This window comes from Cynocephalus volans, chromosome 13, assembly GCF_027409185.1.
Source record: "Cynocephalus volans isolate mCynVol1 chromosome 13, mCynVol1.pri, whole genome shotgun sequence".
NCBI lineage: Eukaryota > Metazoa > Chordata > Mammalia > Dermoptera > Cynocephalidae > Cynocephalus > Cynocephalus volans.
This window is the reverse complement of record NC_084472.1, coordinates 33,821,086-33,842,029: the sequence shown is the minus strand read 5'-3', so window position 1 is coordinate 33,842,029 and position 20,944 is coordinate 33,821,086.

The following is a 20,944-nucleotide window of genomic DNA, read 5'->3' as shown; positions in this document are numbered from 1 at the left end:
TATTACTGCAAAGCTTTGTTCTGTCCTAAAGGGATGCATATAAACCATAGTTAGTGCTCTACCCCAAACTCTCAGATTGATCTTCATTTGTTCAGTCTTTCAACAAACCTTAATTGAATGTTTCCAAAGTGTAGTAGAGTGATGCTTGTGGTAGGAGGCTTAGGCCCCAATCCAAGACAAAACCACACATCCATATGAGCGGGGTGATCTTGGTCAGGTTGCTTAATTTCTCTGAGCCTTGGTGCTTTCTTTGTCTGTAGATGAGAAATAATAATCCCTACCTTGAATGGATATTGTAACATCAGAAAAGAAAATATTTTTAAAGTATTTAATTCAGGATGTTTAAGTTTTCTTACTTTCTATCACAAAATAATAATAATAATAGTAATAATAAAAGCTGGTAGCAGGAAACTTTTGGAGATGATGGATAAGTTTATGGCATAGATTGTGGTGATAGTCTCATGGGTATAAACTTATCTCTAAACTCATCAGGTTGTTTACATTAAATATGTACAGCTTTTTGAATGTCAATCATACAACAATAAAGTAGTTTAAAAATAAGTTTTCTAGCTCATAATAAGTGTAAATTAATGGTTGTAGAATAGTCTTCACAGGCCTCACCAGTCTATGGGTACAAATTGGTTACGTGAATTAACTTAGATTTCATTGGCTCTTTTTAATCACGTGCTCATGTAGGACCTCTGACCCTAACAGATCGCCCTCTGGCACTCCCAATGTGTTAATTATTAAGTGTGAATAGACATCATGCTGCGTTCAGTTCCATAACTGCCATCTCCACTCCTACTTCTGTCCCACCAACATCCACACACAAAAACTGTTATTCACAGAGTTAATCATTCTGTGCCTGACTCCTTTTTACTCCATGATGATGGTCGTTTTTCTCCCTAAAGATTCCCCAGACTTGGGCAGACATGCCCAAACCTCTCTGAACCCCACTTAGATTCTATCTGGGATACCCCATAGGAGAGGCTGTGGATTCTATTAAGCTATTGCCCTGTCCAGCAGAAATGTCCTCAGAACAGTGGCACTCATCTCTACTGGGGGAAATAAGTTATTTACATAAACAGCAACAGTTCTTGGAAGTATGTTACCCATGGCATAAAAATGATATAAGCAAAATTCAGGGGAGAACGAGAATCCCATATGTCAGGACTATCAGAGAGAAGTTTAAGGAAGGGATGGTTTTTGATTTGGACTTACAAGATGGGGTACAATTTTGGTAGAAAATGAGGCAGAATAAAACCTAGTTGCACGGAAGTTTGGTCGATAGTTTCTCTAGAGCAGAAGGCAGTGTGACGGGATATTGCAAAACAGGGGTTGGACAGAGATAAGGAAGAAAAAATCTATAGTGGTGGTGGTGATGATGGTGATGATGTTGAAATACTGCACTGTTTTATTCTCATCTACTATCAGTAAGGCAGGAGCTTCCCACATAAAATCTATTCTACTCTGAACCATCCACACTTCCTTTTTCATTCCCTTTGTTAGTTATAGTGATGAGTTTTTACAAAACAGTGTTGTAGTAGTAGCAAAGTGGGAGTACAGCTGGGTCTCATTACAATGCTGTATCATAGAATAACACCTCAATTTTACCCAGATAAGCAGAAAAACTGATGAGAGAGGCATAGTTTGAGGTAGAACTATTATATCCCTACTTAAGAGAAAACTGATATCTTGTCTTTGCTTTTTCTTTCCCTACTGGTGCAACACTTATAATATTTCACTGTTATAAACTAATTAAAACTGTGACTCATTTAATTTTTTGCACATGCAGTTTTATGTGACACCATATTTCATGTTTTATCATATTTTGGGCAGTTATAATGCCCCTACTCCCCAAATGCTGCCATTCTGTTAGCAGAATATAGGAACAGTGGTGGCTTGTGAATTCTTTACTAGGCTGGAAGGACATTGTCATAGCCTTCTGCCACCATTCTTTCTGTGTTGCAGGTGTCCATAGTTAAGGAAGACATTTATCTGCCAAAAAACTTTCTTAATTTCTTGTGTCATTACACCTTTCATGGAAAGATGATCCAAAGAGTCTCATGGGTCTGTTTTCTTTTTGAAAGAGGACTTAAGAGAAAGAAATTTCAAGAAATGAAACTCCAATGGTGGACTTATGTAGTAATAAAATAATTACTCAAATATCTGAAGGGAGCATGTTCTAGAAGATACAAGCGCCACCATTGCATAAAAATTATAGGGAACAAATTCAGGTCCACTATACATAGGAACTTTCTTCCAATCACATTTGAGGCAGGAATGTTGTAAGAAGAAACCCAGCACTGAGTTGAAGCTTCGAAAAGATTATCTTAAGGGGCTCCCCACATCTATTAATCTCTGATAACTTCAAGCAACATTACTATCAGTCAAAGGAAAGATATTTCTGACTGGAAAAGCCTGTGAAATTTTGCCAAACAATAGTAAATGGAGGGTCTGTCACAAACCTACAGGGAGCTTGAATTGGGCACGGATCTTCAACACACAACTTTAGCAAAATGTGCTAGGATTATATCACGAAACATTCTTTGTAAGAGGAAATTGTTAATATTGAGTAAGTTAATGTATGCGTTTAGAGAACAGGTTGAATAAATGTTTCTGGCTCACGAGACTAAGCATAAATTCTACTTCAACATGTGGCTAATAACATGATGCTCAAGAATGTATGTATGGACACATCTACAGTTAGTATTTTTTAGATGACTTAATTTGGAAGGTTGTAGTTGACTGATGAACAATAACTTCAACTTAATAAATGCTGATATAAACCAACCAAGAAATCAATAGCTGCTTAATAAATTAAAACAAAATACAAACATATCAGACTCATTGAGTCAGATTACATATTGCATATAAATTACTTGCAAGGTAGGATATCTTTCAAGAAAGTAAAGAACACTGAATGTCTAATTAGAAGCATATTATCAGTGTGACCATTATTCAGAATCAATCAGAAAGAAGAAAAGGAAAAGAAGGAAGGAAAGAAGGAAGGAAGAGGGGCCGAGCCCGTGGCGCACTTGGTAGAGAGCTGCGCTGGGAGCGCGGCAACTCTCCCGCCGCGGGTTCGGATCCCATATAGGAATGACCAGTGCGCTCACTGGCTGAGTGCTGGTCACGAAAAAGACAAAAAAAAAAAAAAAAAAAAAAAAAGGAAGGAAGAAAGGAGGGAGGAAGGAAAGGAGGGAGGGAGGGAGAAAGAACAAAGAGAGAAAGGAAAAGAAGAAACAGATTTGCCTCCCAGCTCAGTGAGCACAAAGGCAATGATGCACATGAGAAAGCACAACATGGCTTACCCTACAATTAAAAATGTATATGACACCTTCATGTTGCAATGTGCAATATTACAAAAAGATTGTATATGATTATATATCTACACACACACACACACACACACACTCCTACCTATTTAGGAATAGACATTTGAAAGGCTCATCAATATTTTAACAGGGGCCAGAAAATTCTACCCCTAGAATTCAGTGTTCTGAGTTAAATTCATATGCTTAAAACACTGCTGGAAAAAAAGTAAACTAATACTGGTCATTCTTGGTTACTAGCATATAAGTGTGAATCAGTTTATCAAAACAGTAATTATCACAAGGAATGATAAATTAGATTGGAAATGTTTAATGTGAACAAGAGAGTGTGCAAGTGGTAAAACATGCACATTTAACATACATGAATTGGCACATTGTGGAACTTGGAGCACTATAGATGTTGCAAAGGGGCACTAACCCAAGCTTGATCTATAGACCAGAATCATTATATGTCTAGTACTCTTAAATGGCTTTTTATCTTCTCTCCAAAATGTGATCACTTCCTGGATTTTATGCTTGACAAACAGTACCACCATCTATTCCTGGTGCTTAGAACTCCCTCTCTTATGCCACCCTTCCCCATTGCTCTCCATTCCACGCCCTGCCATCTTTTAATCCTGTTTTCTCCGCTCGATCCCCACATTCTCATCATTTATCATTTGGATTATTGCTTCCCTACTTAATTTCATATTGCCACCAGAATGATCTACCTGAAGTGCAAATTAAAAATCTTTATTAACTTGGGCAGAAGAAAGTATGGGTTAGCTGGCATAGTAATGATAGAGGGGATAACGGTGGAAATGGTAGGAAGAAGAGAGGTTAAGCATCAGGTTCGGGTAGTATCACACAAAAATGTATGATCAACCAGAATTCTACCTGAGATTAGTACCATCCTGTTACTGAGCTGTTGGGAGAGCTAGAAACACAGGGAAATATTGCACAATCTGTTTAAAATTACCTATTTATTAATAGCTGGGAAAGCACCTGAGACCTCAACACAGGTCTGGTGGAAGATGGATGGAAGCATGCTGCTTGTCATGAACTCGAGGGATTCCTCCTGTGCCCCCTCTCAGCCCCAAAGCTTATGGCTGGTAGGCACAGGCATGCTTGCAGGGACAGAGAAAGACAAAAATGAAAGCTTTATAGAGCAGTCTTCATCTGAAACACGTTGGAAAAAAAATGGAGAGTCGTGGCTTGCTTTCTCCAAAGGACAAGGCTTTGCCCAAGAATGAGAAGTAAAATACCAGAGAAAATCAGAATCTTGGTACAGTTACCTGCCCACCAGGAAAATATGACACCTTTTGTGCCCTGTCTCTCACCCACCTGACAATGTTTCTCTGCTTGGGATGGGAGAGGTTTGTTAAGAAGGGTGTGTGCAGAAGGCGTGAGAGGAAAGACAGAATTCCCCTTGGGTCTCCAGTGCTCCTGTTACCACACTCTGCCCTGCCCCTAGGAGCCAGCACTTGTTGGGTACTCTTTCCAAAGGAAGCCAAGTCACTGCAGAAAGTCTATTCTCATCTCCTTGTGTTAAGTAACTTAATCATCATAAAAATTTTGCGTAGTGAACTCTACTTATTAGCACTTCTATTTTTCAGGTGAAGGGGTTAAATATTAGAGAAGTTAAATAACTGGCAGGGTTGAATATAGACAGATGTGGGAATTCAAGAAGTTTTATAATTCAAGAGAAAATTGTGTAGCTCATCAAGGCAACAGGAGCAGTGGGGAGAGGGCCTAGACACCAGCAATGAGGAAAGACTGTGGTCAGAGAGTGTGCATCTGGGCACGTTAATGAACAAGGATGTGGTTCTAGAGGAAAGTCACCGGATATGGAAAATCAAAACACCAGGATATTCCACTATGTCCTGATTTATCCACATGCTTGGCGAAGCCTCCAGAAGGAGGACAGACTGCTTCTCTCAGTGGGGGATCAGGTCAGGATTGGCTACCCTTGACATCCAGCATGCCAGCACACTGTGCATTGTCTTGAATGAACACCATCTTCTCGGCCCACTGGCCTCGCCTGCCACACTCAGTGCTTACACATTAGCAATGCACTCCCACAGCTTCAAGTTGCACTAAAAGCCCAACTGCTAATGTGCATCAAAATGGCTGAAGTATTAGTTCTAGTCCTATTTGAATTTGAAAAAAAAAAAATACTCAACTTCCAATAAATTGCAATGAACTGATTGAAATCCTCCTGCATAAGAAGACTTCAAGGACAAGATGAGCACTTTGGCGACTTCCAGTATTCCCCAGTTGGTCACTGTGTCTGCAATTCTTCCATTGAAATGCATCCTTTAGCTTAAACGTAGCTCTCCTTTGCGATCAAAGTTTAAATCTCCCTTGTAAGAGCTGTGGTTGAGACTGATTTTGGTCACTTATAACTTGGCATAAATGAGGGAGGGATCTAAGAGCAGGAACTGAGAAAGGAGCAAGAAGCCTGAGGGAAAAGAGAAACTGTAGGAGGAGTAATTCTGGGTACACATAAGAAAAAATGATGGTGATTTCTTAATTCTGCACACCCCTTCTCAGGAGAAAAGTTTTCAACCTTCTTTATTCATTCAGTGCATGGACCTCTAGGCCTCATTCCTGTTTACCCTGGTCAAATGGTTACATTTCTGTTAGACAAACCAAGGAGTTTGTAAGGAGGAGGTTTTAGTCAATAAATCAATATCCATAACTAAAATTTACTTTAGTCATATATTTTATTTCAAATGTATATGGAATAATCTATCTGTTGCCACAAAACCCCAGCCTCAGCAAGGGTAGACCATGCCTGCATCCTTCCTCATCCCCACAGAGGGATTATAAAGTTCGTGGTCATCACAGACCTCCCTGACCCTGGGGAATCTGTGGATTTTATTTATTTATGTATGTATTTTGTACTTTTCAGACTCAGCCTTAGCTAAAGCCTGGAAAGATCTGAATAAATCATAAAATGTCCCCATAAAGACAATTACTCCTGGTGAAAAAGTAAATAGGTCAGTTTGAACAAAGGAAAATCATAGGAAACCATGATACCCTGACCGTTCCCAAAGTACAGTTATTTCTGGGCTCCTATTTCCACTTTTGAGCCCTTTCCCTTCCCCAGATGCCCAATGTGTCAGCTGCTAGGAGAAAAGTATCTCTCAAAATCGCTGAGGCTGAGATGTCAGGTAGTAAATGCATTGTGCTCCAGGGGGAGACAGGCACCCAGAAAAGCAATAGTTTGGAGTCTGTGAGACTGGGATCACCCCTGGCTTCACCACATACCAGCTGTGGGATTGGGGACATAGCATTCCACATTTTTATTAGTCAATACTCTTATTTCCAATGGATGAAAATTTGTCTTGAGCTTGTGTCTGTAGAAAAGGCTTTGGCGTATGTAAATGGGAAATCCAAGGGCTGGGGGACTACTTTAGTCAGAGCTGGATCCAGTAGTTCAAATGACTCATTTATCCATTCCACAAATATTGGCTGAGGGCCCACGTTAGGTTAGGAGCTGTTCTAGGTGCTGAAGACAGGCCAGTGAACAAAAGAGACAAATCTCTAAATATATAGCGACAGATGGTGATAAGTGCTATGGAGAAAAATAGTATAGAATCAGGCAGGACAGGAGGGGCTGTTCTTTACCGGGTAGTTGGAAAAGGTGATGTTTGGTGGGTGGAGACCCGAAAAAAGCCAGGATGTGAAGCCTTTAGGGAGCTGAGTCATTGCCCCCAACTCTGTCATGGACTCCATTCTGACTCTATTTCTCTTTCTTGGCCTCTGCTTTCTTCTGGCTTTAATCACAGCAGGTTCATTCCATATGACAGAAAAAATGGCCGTGGGAATCTCTCTGAGCTTTCCTTGCCCTGTCTGCTCATCTCTTAGAAGGAGAGACACACTCTCTTTCAAGGTGTTCCCATCAATTTCTGAGAAAGAACTTTGGTAATCTGGATGACAAGCCCACTCTGGATGTTTCACCAGCAAATGGAGTATTTCAATTAGTCAGGCTGGATCATGTGTCTAGACTTTGGGTAGGAGAGGCGGGGGGCTGAGTGATTGATAGCTTCACTAGATGGAGAAGACTAGTAGGAATAGAAATGTGGGAAGAGTCATCGGCCTGGGAAAAATAACAAATGTCCTCTATACCACTGATCCTCAGTATCCTTATCTGTAACAGAGAATAACTAGGCCTAAATGAAGAGTTAAAATGCACACTAGAGAGAGAATATGTAAAGTGTCTTACATGTAATGACTACTTAACAGTGGTCATTGTCCCATAGAACCCATAGGTCTTGTCCCCACTGTATATGTTTCTTGATGGGAGGACAGGAATGGGGTGACAGAAGCACAGTCTGCTTCTGCTCTTCCCTGTTCTTGGTAGCTGCACAACTCACCCTCCCCCTTAGAGCTCTTCCCCAAGACCGGCATGCCTCCTCCACACGTCTCCCAGCAGCCCACTTCCTTACCATCACTGAAGATAAGCCCTGAGGTCCTTTCCTCATGAGAACTGTATTGCTGATAATTCAGGGAATACATACAGATATACAAAAATAATAAACCACTGAAAGCCAAAAATAGGATCATATATTATAAAATCCTTGTGTCTGTAATCTCAAGCCTGAAAGGTATGTATAATAATAAGTGAAGCCTCCTTTCTTCTTCTATTCTCTAAAGGGGGCTTTACTTAAACTCAGCCTTTTTCTGAGATCCCACATTTCTCCGAAAAGATGGCCCTACCTCAAAACAGTTCCTCTCCCCAGCACGTGGGCCAGGAGGTAAACTCAGCACAAAACATGCCATGTTTTCATTTTCCTTCAAAGTGTTGATTATTGGGAGTAACAGAATAGAGAGGCGGGGATGAATACAGAAGATATATCAGAAGTCTTGGTCACTGTGATATATACTTTTACGTGTTGACTGGGCCACAGAGTAACTGATTAAACATGATTTCTGGGTGTGTCTGTGAGGATGTTTCTAGAAGAGATCAGCATTCCAGTCGGCCTGAGGAAAGCAGATGTCCCTTCCCAATGTGGGTTAGCATCATCCAGTCCACTGAAAATCTGAATAGAACAAAAAAGTGAAGGAAAGTTAAATTTGCTCTCTGCCTGACTGGTTGAGCTGGAATAGGTATCTTCTGTCCTTGGTGCTCCTGGTGTTCAGGACTTTGAACTATACCAACAGGTTTCTTGGGTCCCCAGTTTGCAGACTGCAGATCATGGGATGTCTCAGCCTCCATAACTGTGAAAACCAATTCCTCGTGTATATACATGTATATGTACATACACATGAGAGGTCTTCAAAAAGTTTACAGAAAGATTTACATTATCTTTTAATTTCATTTATCCACAGACTTTTGATGTACCCTAGTGGGTGTATACAAATGAGTGTTTATACATATATATGATACGTACACCTACAAGGATACTTCAAAAATTTGTTGAAAGAATTTGAAGATAATACAAATCTTTCCATGAACTTTTTTAAGCACCTGTATATATAGGATATGTATATATCCTATTAGTTCTGTTTTTCTGGAGAACCTAAAACAGTCACTGACTGGATGTGGGAAGCGGTGAAAGGGGGGTGGGGATTAAGAATGACAACTAAAGTCTGATAAACTGACCAGAAAACAGCAGGGAGAAAGTCAGAAAAGGGACTAATTTGGAGAAATTAAAGGTAGTGAGTCCTTTTGGATAAGTAGAGTGATTTTCATGTGGGACTACAGGTGGACTATGGTGACAGCAGTGGAGACAAAGAAATGGACAGGTTCATTTGGACTCTTTAGAGAAAAGAGAAAAAGGACCAAGGAGAACACCATGAGGCCTAAGCAGAGGAAAGGAGCCCATATGGGAGAATGAGAATGATTTGTCTGGGAGGGGACAAAATCCACACAAAATCAGTATGGACAACACCATCTTTATCATACCTGGGCCTCCCTTTCTCACATATCCTTTCTTTCCTTCAGTTGCTACAGCCCAGCACATCAGAGTGTCCCACACCTCCTCTCTAACTTGCAGGGTTCTGGTGCTGACTGCTTCCCCTAGAATACCCTCTTCATCTCTCTTATACATATGCATTCTTAGGTCTGCATTTTACACTCTGGATTCACTTCTTCTCACACTATCCCATTAAACTCTGCCCTGAGTCTCATTCTCTCTGTCCCTGCTTTCATCTTTCTCATCAGAAAAGGGTATAAACACATAGAGAAGGTTCATGGCAAGCAGACTCACCTTAGCTTCTCAAATCCCAGCCTGTTGGGGGATAACATACCTAGGTCCACACTGAATTAGTTCCTCCATAGAACTTGGCCTGGGCTAATCAAAACTCTAGTGGGCGCTGCAGACACATCGGGGGCTGAGCAGTTCTTGTGCTCTCCCTCCGAAGTCCATTTTTTTCCAGACGATCAGCTTGAGTGAGGTGACCCTGGTAATCATCAGGGAACGGATTACTTGGCAACACATTGCTTGCTGTGTCCGAATGGAGGGAGAACAGTGTGATTCAGAGCAAGGCATGGCCCAGGGACAAGCATATGACCCGTTCTGCTTTCCCCCTGCGAAATGTCTCCCCTGGGCTTGAAAGTGAAGTTTATCAGCAAACAGTGATTATTACTGTTTTGTTATTGCCTCAGTTAGCATTTATATGGCACTTTGTATTTTCAAGGTGATTTTCAATCATTTTTATTAGTTAGAGAGGGCAGATTCTCAGTCACAGGTGGAAGAAGCTAAGAGGCTGGGCTTCCTTGAGAAAAGGAAAGATGTTTCTGCAAACAGACAGTCATTCTGCTCTCTAAATTTGACTTTTTAAATGGTGGTTGAGAGATACAGAAATCATTTGTGCAGTAATTATCCAATAAAAAACCACTAAGCCAACTGAAATGCCAAGGGAGAAATTATAAATGCCATGCTGCTATGCAGTCACAAGGAGAAAAATTCATTCATTCATGCATATATGCATGCAATTCATTCATCATAATTTACTGGAAAATGAACACTTGTCTCCCAAACCTTGGTTAGGCACTACAAGAAATGCATAGAAAAGTCAATTCAGGGCCTTTATCTTAAAGGATTTGAAATCAGTATTTGGAAAATAAAACATCAAATAATTAAGATCACGAAGCAAATAGTACTGATTTAAAATACAAGGGGAATTTAGAGAAGGGAGATGTATGTGTTTGGATAGGAATATTCAGAACAGGTTCCCTGAGGAATTTGGACTGGAGTTGGACACTATAGAATGAGTAGGACTTTGGAACCTTTTTGGAGAGGTCACTTCAAGAAGGCATGACCTCTGTCCCCCAAGAGTTTACAGCCCAAACAGTTGAGGTGATGTTTCTCATATTTAAAGAGGGCTCCACAATCAAGTACTATAATTAGTGAGAAAGATATGACATTCTTTAGGATTTCAGAGAAAGTAGATGCTACCAAAAACTGAGGTGAATTTCACTTAATGGGAATTTGTGTTAGCTAAACATATTGAAGAGGGATTTCTAGGAGAGTTGCAAAGAAGGAGCTACTTTTAAGAGGGCATCTGTTCAGGACCCTTTTGTGGAAATTATTCTCAGTCATCCACACGGGAATTCACCACTCAAAATGTCCAAAGACTTTCCATATTTTAAGTGTCAGAAAAAAACCTTTTATTCCTACCTTTTCCCCCATTTCATACAACAATGTATAAAACCTAAGACTAAATGGCAGAAAAATATTCAGCTGGTGTACCAAATTAAATCAAATATTTGATATTAAGTGAAATTTATGTAACTCTCAGTCCCAGTTCCTTTAAAACAATTCATCCATGAATATTTATCTATTAGTTTCCAGTCCTGAAATGGAATTCTAGAAAAAGAACACTTCTGGCTCTTAGGAAAATTACTCTCTTGCAAGTGGCAGGTGAAGTGTTAGGAGTATAATGTAAATGGCTCAAAGATAAAACTAGATAATTGAATGGGAGTGTCAGGGTAGGGAAGGTGACAAAAGTCATGATGCTCTTCCTTTGCGTGCAAGTCACAGAATGGAGTTTAAGAGGCTATTATGTTAGAAAGAATGGAGATTTGGAGATATCCTTTCACTTTGGTACAAGATGTACGATACAAAAAAGATATTCAAATGAATGAAAAATTATGTGTTTTCACAAAGTGATATGGGAAACAAAATTGGGAATACAACTATCTTAGTTTTCAACCTGTTTCCCTCTTCAAGTGAGCACTTTTTTCCTACCACTCCTCACCTTCAATAAGTACTTTCCTCGAGTTCTAATTTCTCAGATTTCGCCTCTCTGGCTTCCTTCTAAAACCTAGCACTGGTGCACTGTGGTGAAAGTAAGGTGGGGTCACCGAATGCTTAAGCACTCAAACTTTGAACAGCTGTACTATCTACTTATATGTGACCTTCAGGGAGTAAATTAGCTTATATAATCCTGATTTATCATTGTATTTTGGGTCTAACTACCTCATTGGGCTGTTGTGAGGATGAAATGAGAATATATGCAAGGCACTTAGCATCTTCTCTAGCACATAGTGAATAATCACTAAACCTTGTTTTTATTATAGTCCAAATTTACCCAAAGGCCACAGAACTTTGTCATATAAAATCCCTTCAGAATTCCAGTACCTTCCATACTGATGATGAAATCAATCTTATAAATAAATCTCTACTAATCTATTGGTAACATTTTTAATAGTTTACATGTATTTTGTGCTTTAAAATTGACAAAGCTGCAACACATGCTCCTTGAAACCTCAGATGAAGTTTAGCTTTAACAGAGGAGGAAATTATGGTTCACAGATATTAAGCAATGTTCTGGATCACACAGCTTGTGAGAGGAGGAGCTGGGCTTTGGACTTAGGTCTCTGGCCTAAAACCTTGTATAATTTTTACTACTTCACACTCTCTCACCATATATATTAATATAAACCTGTTTAGAAAGATGAGTAAGTCATACAACCAGGATCCTCCCTTCTGTCTGGGAACATATATTTATTTAAGAAGGAATCTACGTTCTATAACTGTAACGAAGGGGTTCTAATCATTATCATTTCAGCATTTTAGAAAATAAGTGGAGGGAATATTCTGGAAGAAAATGAGTATTATAGATACCCAATTTTCTTGTCATGTAGATGGATAGCCCTTCCTTTTATAACAAGAACAAAGATGATTTTATCTAGGAAGCACCTGACTCTGTCTAGAGGAAGAGGAGAGGGTGGGATGAATATCGAAATTGTCCCAGATACCCTGAACCAACCTTTAAATTAGAGAAAGCAAAGGGCCCAGCCAAAAGCTTTTCTAGTATTTCTACATGCAATTTACTGTCTTACCCAATAGTCCAATCAATAAAGTTGAGTAGGAGCCAAGAAATGAAGAATTTCTGTTTGCTGGAAACTTTTTGATTTGTTCTATTATCATAATTGATGACCTTGAATCAAGAACTTACTCAACCAGAATATCAAGCATCTCATTTTCACATAGACAAATTCCTCTGGAAATCGGTTAGGAAAATGTTGTTGATTCACTTAGCTGTTCCCTTCCGTGGTAAATTCCTTTTCCTTTTCCCTGCTTATCCATCTGACTTAAATACTCCTCCACAGAAATTTGTGTGTTGTCAGGTCTGGAGGGGCTATTTCAAAGTCTGTGAGTTCAGAAATGTTCAGGTCATGAAGATGGTATTTGTAAAATTTCCCTCTAAGAACTTTACTCCATCTAAACAGGCCCTGCCCTAGATTTCCAACTGTGATTCATCCTTTAAACCATGCTATTTAATGCAGTTTCTCTTTCATCTGGCAGTTGCTCAGGTATAACAAGCTCAGTTCCATCTTGGGCTTTTGCTCTTGCAGTAAACCCAGCCTATAACTCTCTACCCCAAGGTTTCCCCATAGCTGGCGCCCTTTAATATTCAAGTTTTAACTCAAATATTACCTTTTAAGAGAGAGCTTCCCTGACCTTTCTAGCTAAGTTTCATCCCTAGGCTCTTTCTGTCACATCACCTTGTATTATTATTTTTTCTTATGGCCTTTACAACTCTCGGAAACTATTGTAATTATTTCCTTACCCATTTAGTGTCTATTTCCCCGCACTTCAATAGAAGTCCCATAGGACAGGGTTGTTGTCTGACTTATTTATGCCATATCCACAGCTCCTAGATTAGTGTGTGGCATATAGTAGACACTTAATTAATGTTTGTGGAAGTAAAAAGAGGGCACAGTATTATGGATTTAGTTTCCACTGTGTTTTGTGCATCTTCTACGCTGCTGCAAAATTTATTTCAAGTTACTTTTATGAATTGGTGACTTCTTTCATCATACAGTTCTTCAGAAGAAGAGCCCATGTCTTCTACATCTATTATATATCCCATAGCTGACTGTAAAACTAGTACTCAGTAAATTCTTGGTGATTAATAATTGAGAGTGAAAAGGTGGTAACCACACAATTCAAACCAAAATAACTGTCATAAAACAGAAAAAAAAAAAGACAGGTAGATAAACGTTTGAAGGCCTTCAGTTACTGAAAAAAGTAGCTTTATTTTCCATTTACTTTGATTGAGAGAATACAAGAAGGAAATGTACAAATGGAGATTGCTAAGAACTGACTGAATGCTTGTGTCTTCCCAAAATTTATATGTTGAAGCCTAATCCTCAATGTGATTGTATTTGGAGATGGGACCTTTGGGAGGTAAGTAGGTCATGAAGGTGGAGCTCTCGGAATGACTAAGTGCCCTAGTAAGAAGAGATAGGAGAGATCTAGCTTTCCCTTTCTTTCTGCTTTTCACCACATAAGGATACAGGGAGAAGCTGGCATTTTGCAGCCCAGGAGAGAGCCCTCACCAAAGCCCAACCATGCTGGCACTCTGATCTTGGACTTCCAGCTCCAGAACAGTGAGAAATAAATGTTTGTTGTTTAAGACCCTCAGTCTATTTGTTATAGCCTGAACTAAGACAGAGATGAAACAATGGAGGCAAAAGACATCAGAAAGGAAGATTGGATGAGACATTGTGGATGGTAAGAAAGATGGAAAACAGGGAATACAGAGTACACGAGGCTTCTAAGTCTGGAGACTGGAGAATGGCACTGTCTTTGGAAGAAATCAAGAAGTCAGCATAAATGACCCATTGACAGTAGAAGGATAAACAACCCACTGAATTTGCATTTATAAAAACTGAGTCAAAAATAGTGGCAAACATGCAAGGAAAGGTGCCCAACAAAGAGAAAAAAGTGAAGCTGGAAATAGAGATTAAGAAATTCATTCTGTTAGTGGTTATCTTTGACTCTGTTGAATAGGGGGAAGTTTCCAGAAAGAGGGCAAGGGTGCTGAGGGCTAACCTCAGAGAACACACATGCTAATGCACTTGACAAGGAAGAAGAACAATCACGAAAGTGAAAGAGGAAAAAGAGAGGTGGGGTGAAGAACCCAAAATAAAAATGCTATGGAAATCAAGAAAAAAACATATTTTATTTTATTACAACATGAAACATCTTATTTTTCCAACCAGAAAATAAGGAGTCTCAAAGTAAATTCCTTGCTTTTGTGTGTATGAAGCTGGGGAGGAGAATGTTGGTAAGTAAGTTTTATTTATGCTCATAATTTACTTTTTTTTATTACTTTCAAACTGTTTATTCCATTTAGTTAGTACACAAATGTATTACAATAACAAGATATTCGATTTCCTCCTGACCAGCTCCCTTCTCCACATATCAGAGCCTTAGCCGAGGTTAACTATTTGGTACACGCTGCCTCAACCTTTCCAACAAATTTTTTAAACGTACAAAATAGAAAAGTATAGTTTTTTTTTTAAGTTGGCTTACAGTGGTACAAAGTAGTATTACACTGTTGGTCATAATTTGAAGTTGTTTTTGTTTGTTTGTTTGTTTTACTCAAGCATGTGTGTATTAGAGACTTATGTATGCTGATACATGGATCTATGTTATTCATGTTTATTGCTGCATGGACTCCCAAAGAACAGCAGGGCATTCATTATTTAATCAGAATCTTCATCATATACAATAATTCCCCATATCTCCTGTGCACATGAGTGATTTTTTATGGTTGGACAGCAAGACGTGGAATAGTTGCAATGAACAATATGTCTCCCTTCTTTTCCATTTCTTGTTTCAGTCATGCAGACCATAATACAGGCCTGGGATAGAGTGGGTGAAATAAATGCTGGCTGAATTAAAATCCATAGCATTGAACATTTTCTCTTGCCCTTTCTTTAGTTTCACATCATGACCACTTGGCTTTGGTGCAGGTAGGTTCAGAGAGGGCACGGAGGTAGTGCAGACACTGCAGAGGAAGATGCAAGCCCAGGTCTTGACTCACCAAAAAGCACCTGTGGCCTTTGCACTCCTGGCCTCTAGGATGAAATAAATGGACACAGATAGTGGACAAGCATCCTGCCAAATGTCCCATTGAAAATTAGACACAAGAGTTCCCATGTCTTTCCCTATTCCCAAGTCTTCTGTGTATCCTTCTATCTACAAGCCCCAGAGGACTCACATTGCCAACTTCTCAGAGCACTGACACACTCAAATATTCACCACACTCCAAAATGTTATACTTTTCACTTGGTCCTATTCATTCCCATGTGGTGTTTTGAAAATATGTAAAAGAAATGTGAGGCTCCAATATTTTTCCTTTCCTCATAAATATGGCATTTTAAATAAGTGTCATACATATTCATTCCTTGCTCTTTCTTTTTTTTAATGTGCACCTATAGCTTAGGTTTTATTCATATCCTTCTCTAGTTTCCTGGTTTGAATTGGAAAATTGAAATGTAAAATATTAACCAAATAGTAAGTTGGGTAAAACTCACCTGTCTTTGTTTGCCTGGAAAGAAATGGAGACAATCTTTGAATAATTAACAAGCATGACAGTGAAAGAACATATCCAGATTACATTTAAAAAAAAAAAAGAAAAAAACAGCCATAGGAAGACAGAGCAATCCATAAACAGAACATTTATGAGGAATGAGAGATTGATTTGTGGGAGCAATTTGTGATGTCAGTATTACTAATTTAGAATCACAACTTTAAATGTTCAATCTTGAGAATTCTCAGGTGGTTTAAGACTTTGCCAAAGTTTCTAAAGAACTTGACGATTCCTACACATTGGTTCCCCTCAGCTTCATGTCCAAATGTGTCCAGCAGATGAACTCCATCCAAAAATCATTATTTTTTTTCTCCCTCTCTTTTAAAAAAAGAAACTGAGCAGGAAATCTCACTTAAACAAGCTGTCTCACGACATTTCTGGCAAATCCTGGCTCCAACTAAGTTGAAAATATCTCAAGAGCAGCCTGTCACAGAATTTCTGTGCTTCTGCTCCTAGGAAATGCAGAAATAGATCGATATGTGGGATTCAAAAGATTCACAACAGCATCTTGATGTGAACTTCAGGCTGACCTGCTTTTATGTGAGAAGCATGTGCTGCCCCTCATGAATCAGTTAGTTATTGCTGTGTAACAAATCACCCCATATCTCAGTGACATAAAACAATAAGTATTTTTTATTGCTTATGGGTCTACAGGTCTCTTGGGCAATTCTACTGGCCTTGGCTGAGCTCAGTCATGTCTTCCATGCCTGCCTTACCGTGTAAGGTAAGCTGCATCTGCTGTTCTTGGTTGAGTTCTCTCACACACTTGAAGGCTGGCTGACTATAAGGTACTCTAGGATGACCTTGATAGAACAAATGGACTCTGCTCCACCTAGTTACTTGTCCTTCCTCAGGCTATCCCAGGCTCGTCTCCATGGTGATGGCGGCACTCTGAGAGAAAGTACAAGTGTGCAAGGCCCCTTAAAACCTAGTCTCAGAAGTGGCATGCCATCTCTGCCACTTTATTTCTTTGGTCAAAGTAGGTCACTAGATCAGCCCAGATTCAAGGACTGGAGAAAAAGACATCAATTTCTTATGCAAAGTCATGTTGCTAAGGGTGTAGATATAGACAGACTATTAAGTGAGGCCATTAATGTATTTATCTACCACACTCCATTTTTAGAATCTTTTTGAGGAATCCCATAAGGACTTTTTTTTTAAGCATGTTCTCTAAAGTTTACCTGATCACAGTCTCTTCACCAGAAACTCAGACAACAGCACCAAGTGACAGCCCTGTGGATGCATAACCTATTTGCCAGAATTTGGGGAGAAGAGAAGAAAATTAAAAACAGATATCAAAGCACTGCCATTTAGGAAATATGTGAAGATTTACATATATTGTCCTTTATGTCCTCTGTTTGCAAGCATGTTGGTGATGCAGCATTTCTTAAGAGTGCTCTATTTTCGTATCCAGAACTTTCTTCCAAATCACTGCCCCCTATCCTGCAAGTTTAGATGAAAGTACTTTTTTGATCTTATCAGGTGGTATCAACTGAAGTTTTTCATAAAGGAATCAAGACACATATTCCTTCTCCAAATAAGAGAAGTTACTGCTTAATGGGTACAGAATCTATATTTTGTTTGTTAGTGTTTTTTTGTTTACTGAGTTTATTTATTTATTTATTTTGTTTTTTTAATTTTAAATTGGCTCCCTTAAATAGGCCTAGTGCTCTTTGGAGGCCTTATTTATTTATTTATGTATTTGTGTATTTATTTATTTATTATGAATATTCATGAGATAAAAAGCTTATTGTCCCCCCTCCTGCCCATGATGTGAGGTCCAGATTCATACTGGGGGCACAGCCATTCCCAGAAATAACTTTTGTACCCTTTGTCCACTCCCAGTTATTCCCCAACCTCCCTCTCCTGGCCCCTCTCCCCTCAACTCCAATTTGTACCCCTAGGAATGTTCCCTCCCTCTGTTGGATCATGGCACTGCTGTGGGCTCTCTTTCCTGCCTTCCTTTCTCTCTTAGCTCCCACATATGAGTGAGCACATACGGTATTTATCCCGCTGTGCTTTGCTTGTTTCACTCAACATAAGTTTCTCCAGGTTGATCCACGTTGCTGCAAATGGGAGTATTTCATTCTTTTTTATGGCAGAGTAGTATTCCATAGTATATATATATACCACAGTTTCTTTATCCAATCATCTATTGATGGACATTTAGGTTGGTTCCATATCTTGGCTATTGTAAACAGAGCTGCAATAAACATGGGAGTGCAGGTATCTCTTCAACATGTTAATTTCCATTCCTCTGGATATATACTCAGAAGAGGGATGGCTGGATCATATGGAAGATCTATCTGTAGTTGTTTGAGAAACCTCCAAATTGTTTTCCAAAGTGGTTGTGCTAATTTACATTCCCACCAACAGTGCAGTAGTGTTCCCTTCTCTCCACACCCTTGCCAGCATTTGTTATTCACCGTCTTTTTGATTATAGCCAGTCTAACTGGAGTGAGGTGGTATCTGAATGTGGTTTTAATTTGCATTTCCCTGATGACTAGTGATGTTGAGCATTTTTTAATGTATCTGTTGGCCATTGTATGTCTTCCTTTGAAAAATGTCTGTTCAGCTCCTTTGACTATTTTTTAATTGGGTCATGTATTTTTTATTGTATAATTGCTTGAGTTCTATGTATATTCTAGACATCAGTCCCTTGTCGGATGCATAGTTGGCAAAAATTTTCTCCCACTCCGTAGGTTGTCTTTTCACTCTGTTGATTGTTTCTTTTGCTGTGCAGAAACTTTTTAGTTTGATATAGTCCCGTTTGTTTATTTTTTCTTTTGTTGCTTGTGCTTTTGGGCTTATGTTCATAAAGCCTGTGCCCAGACCTAACTGCTGAAATGTTTCACCTATGTTTTCCCTTAGTAATTTTACAGTTTGGGGTCTTATACCTAGGTCTTTAATCCATTTTGACTTGATTTCAGCATATGGTGAGAGATGCATATCTAGTTTCATTCTTCTGCATATGGATATACAGATTCCTCAGCACCACTTGTTGAAGAGGCAATCCTTTCAACAATGTAGATTTTTGTTGCCTTTGTCTAATATCAGATGGCTGTAAGCCTGAGGAGTGATTTCTGGGTTGTCAATTCTACTCCACTGGTCTCAATGTCTATTTTTATACCAGTACCATGCTGTTTTCGTTACAAGAGTTTTGCAGTATAATTTGAAGTTATGCCTCCAGCTTTGGGTTTTTTGTTTGTTTGTTTTTGCTTTTGTTTTTGTTTTTGCTCAGGATTGCTTTGGCTATTCTGGGTCTTTTGTTTTTTCCATATGAAAGGTAAGATTGTTTTTTCCATTTCTGTGAAGAATGTCATTGGTATTTTGATGGGGATTGCAATGAATCTGTAGATCATTTTGGGTAGTATAGACATTTTCACAATGTTAATTCTTTCAATCCAAGAGCATGGAATATCTTCCATCTTTTTGTGTCTTCTTTAATTTCTTTCAGAAGTGGTTTGTAATTGTCATTGTAGAGGTCTTTCACCTCCTTGGTTAAATTGTACCCTAGGAACATTATTTTTTTGGTGACAACTGTAAATGGGCTTACTTTATATCTCTTTCTGTTAATTCATTATTTGAGTATATAAATGCTACTGAATTGGGAGCATTTATTTTGTATCCTACAACATTACTGAAGTTATTAACCAGCTCTAGGAGTTTTTTGATAGAGTCTTTAGGTTTTTCTATATATAGTATCTTGTCATCTGCAAATAGGGAAAGTTTGACTTCATCTTTTCCAATCTGGATTCCCTTTATTCCTTTCTCTTGCCTGATTGCTCTAGCTAGTACCTCCAGTACCATGTTGAATAGAAGTGGTGAGAGTGGACATCCTTGTCTTGTTCCTGTTCTTAAGGAGAAGGCCTTCAATTTTTGCCCATTCAGAATAATACTGGCAGTAGGCTTGTCATAAATGGCTTTTATTGTGTTGAGATACTTTCCTTCTTTACCTAATTTGTTGAGAGTCTTTATCATGAAGGAATGTTGAATTTTGTCAAATGCTTTTTCAGCATCTATTGAGATGATCATCTGGTCTTTGTCCTTGAGCTTGTTGATGTGACGTACCACATTTATCAACTTTCCTAAGTTAAACCGTCCTTGCATCCTTGGGATGAATCCCACTTGATCATAGTGTATAATTTTTTTAATATGTTGCTGTATTCTAATCCATAATATTTTGTTGAGGATTTTAGCATCTAGGTTCATCAAGGATATTGGCCTATAACTTTCTTTTTTTGTTGTGTCTTTGTCTGGTTTTGGTATCAGAGTTATGTTGGTCTCATAGAATGACTTTGGGAGAGTAGCATCTGTTTCAATTGTTTGGAACAGTTTCATGAGAATTGGTATTAACTACTCTTTAAAAATTTGATAGAATTCAGCTGTAAAGCCATCCAGACCCGGACTTTTTTTAGTTGGAAGATTGCTAATTACTGCTTCAATCTCTTTGCTTGTTATTGGTCTGTTCATGTTTTCTGTCTCTTCTTTGTTCAGTCTTGCTAATTTATATGTGTCTAAAACCTTATCCATATCTTCCAGATTTTCAAATTTGTTGTCATACAGTTGTTTATAATAGTCTCTAAAGATTCTTTGAACTTCTGTGGTGTCAGTTGTAATGTTTCCCTTTTCATTTCTGATTTTTCTTATTTGGGTCTTCTCCCTCCCTTTTTTTTTTTTTTTTTTTTGTTAATCTAGCTAATAGTGTATCTATTTTGTTTATCTTCTCGAAAAACCAACTTTTAGTTTTGTTGATCTTCTCTATTGTTTTGGGGGTCTCTATTTCA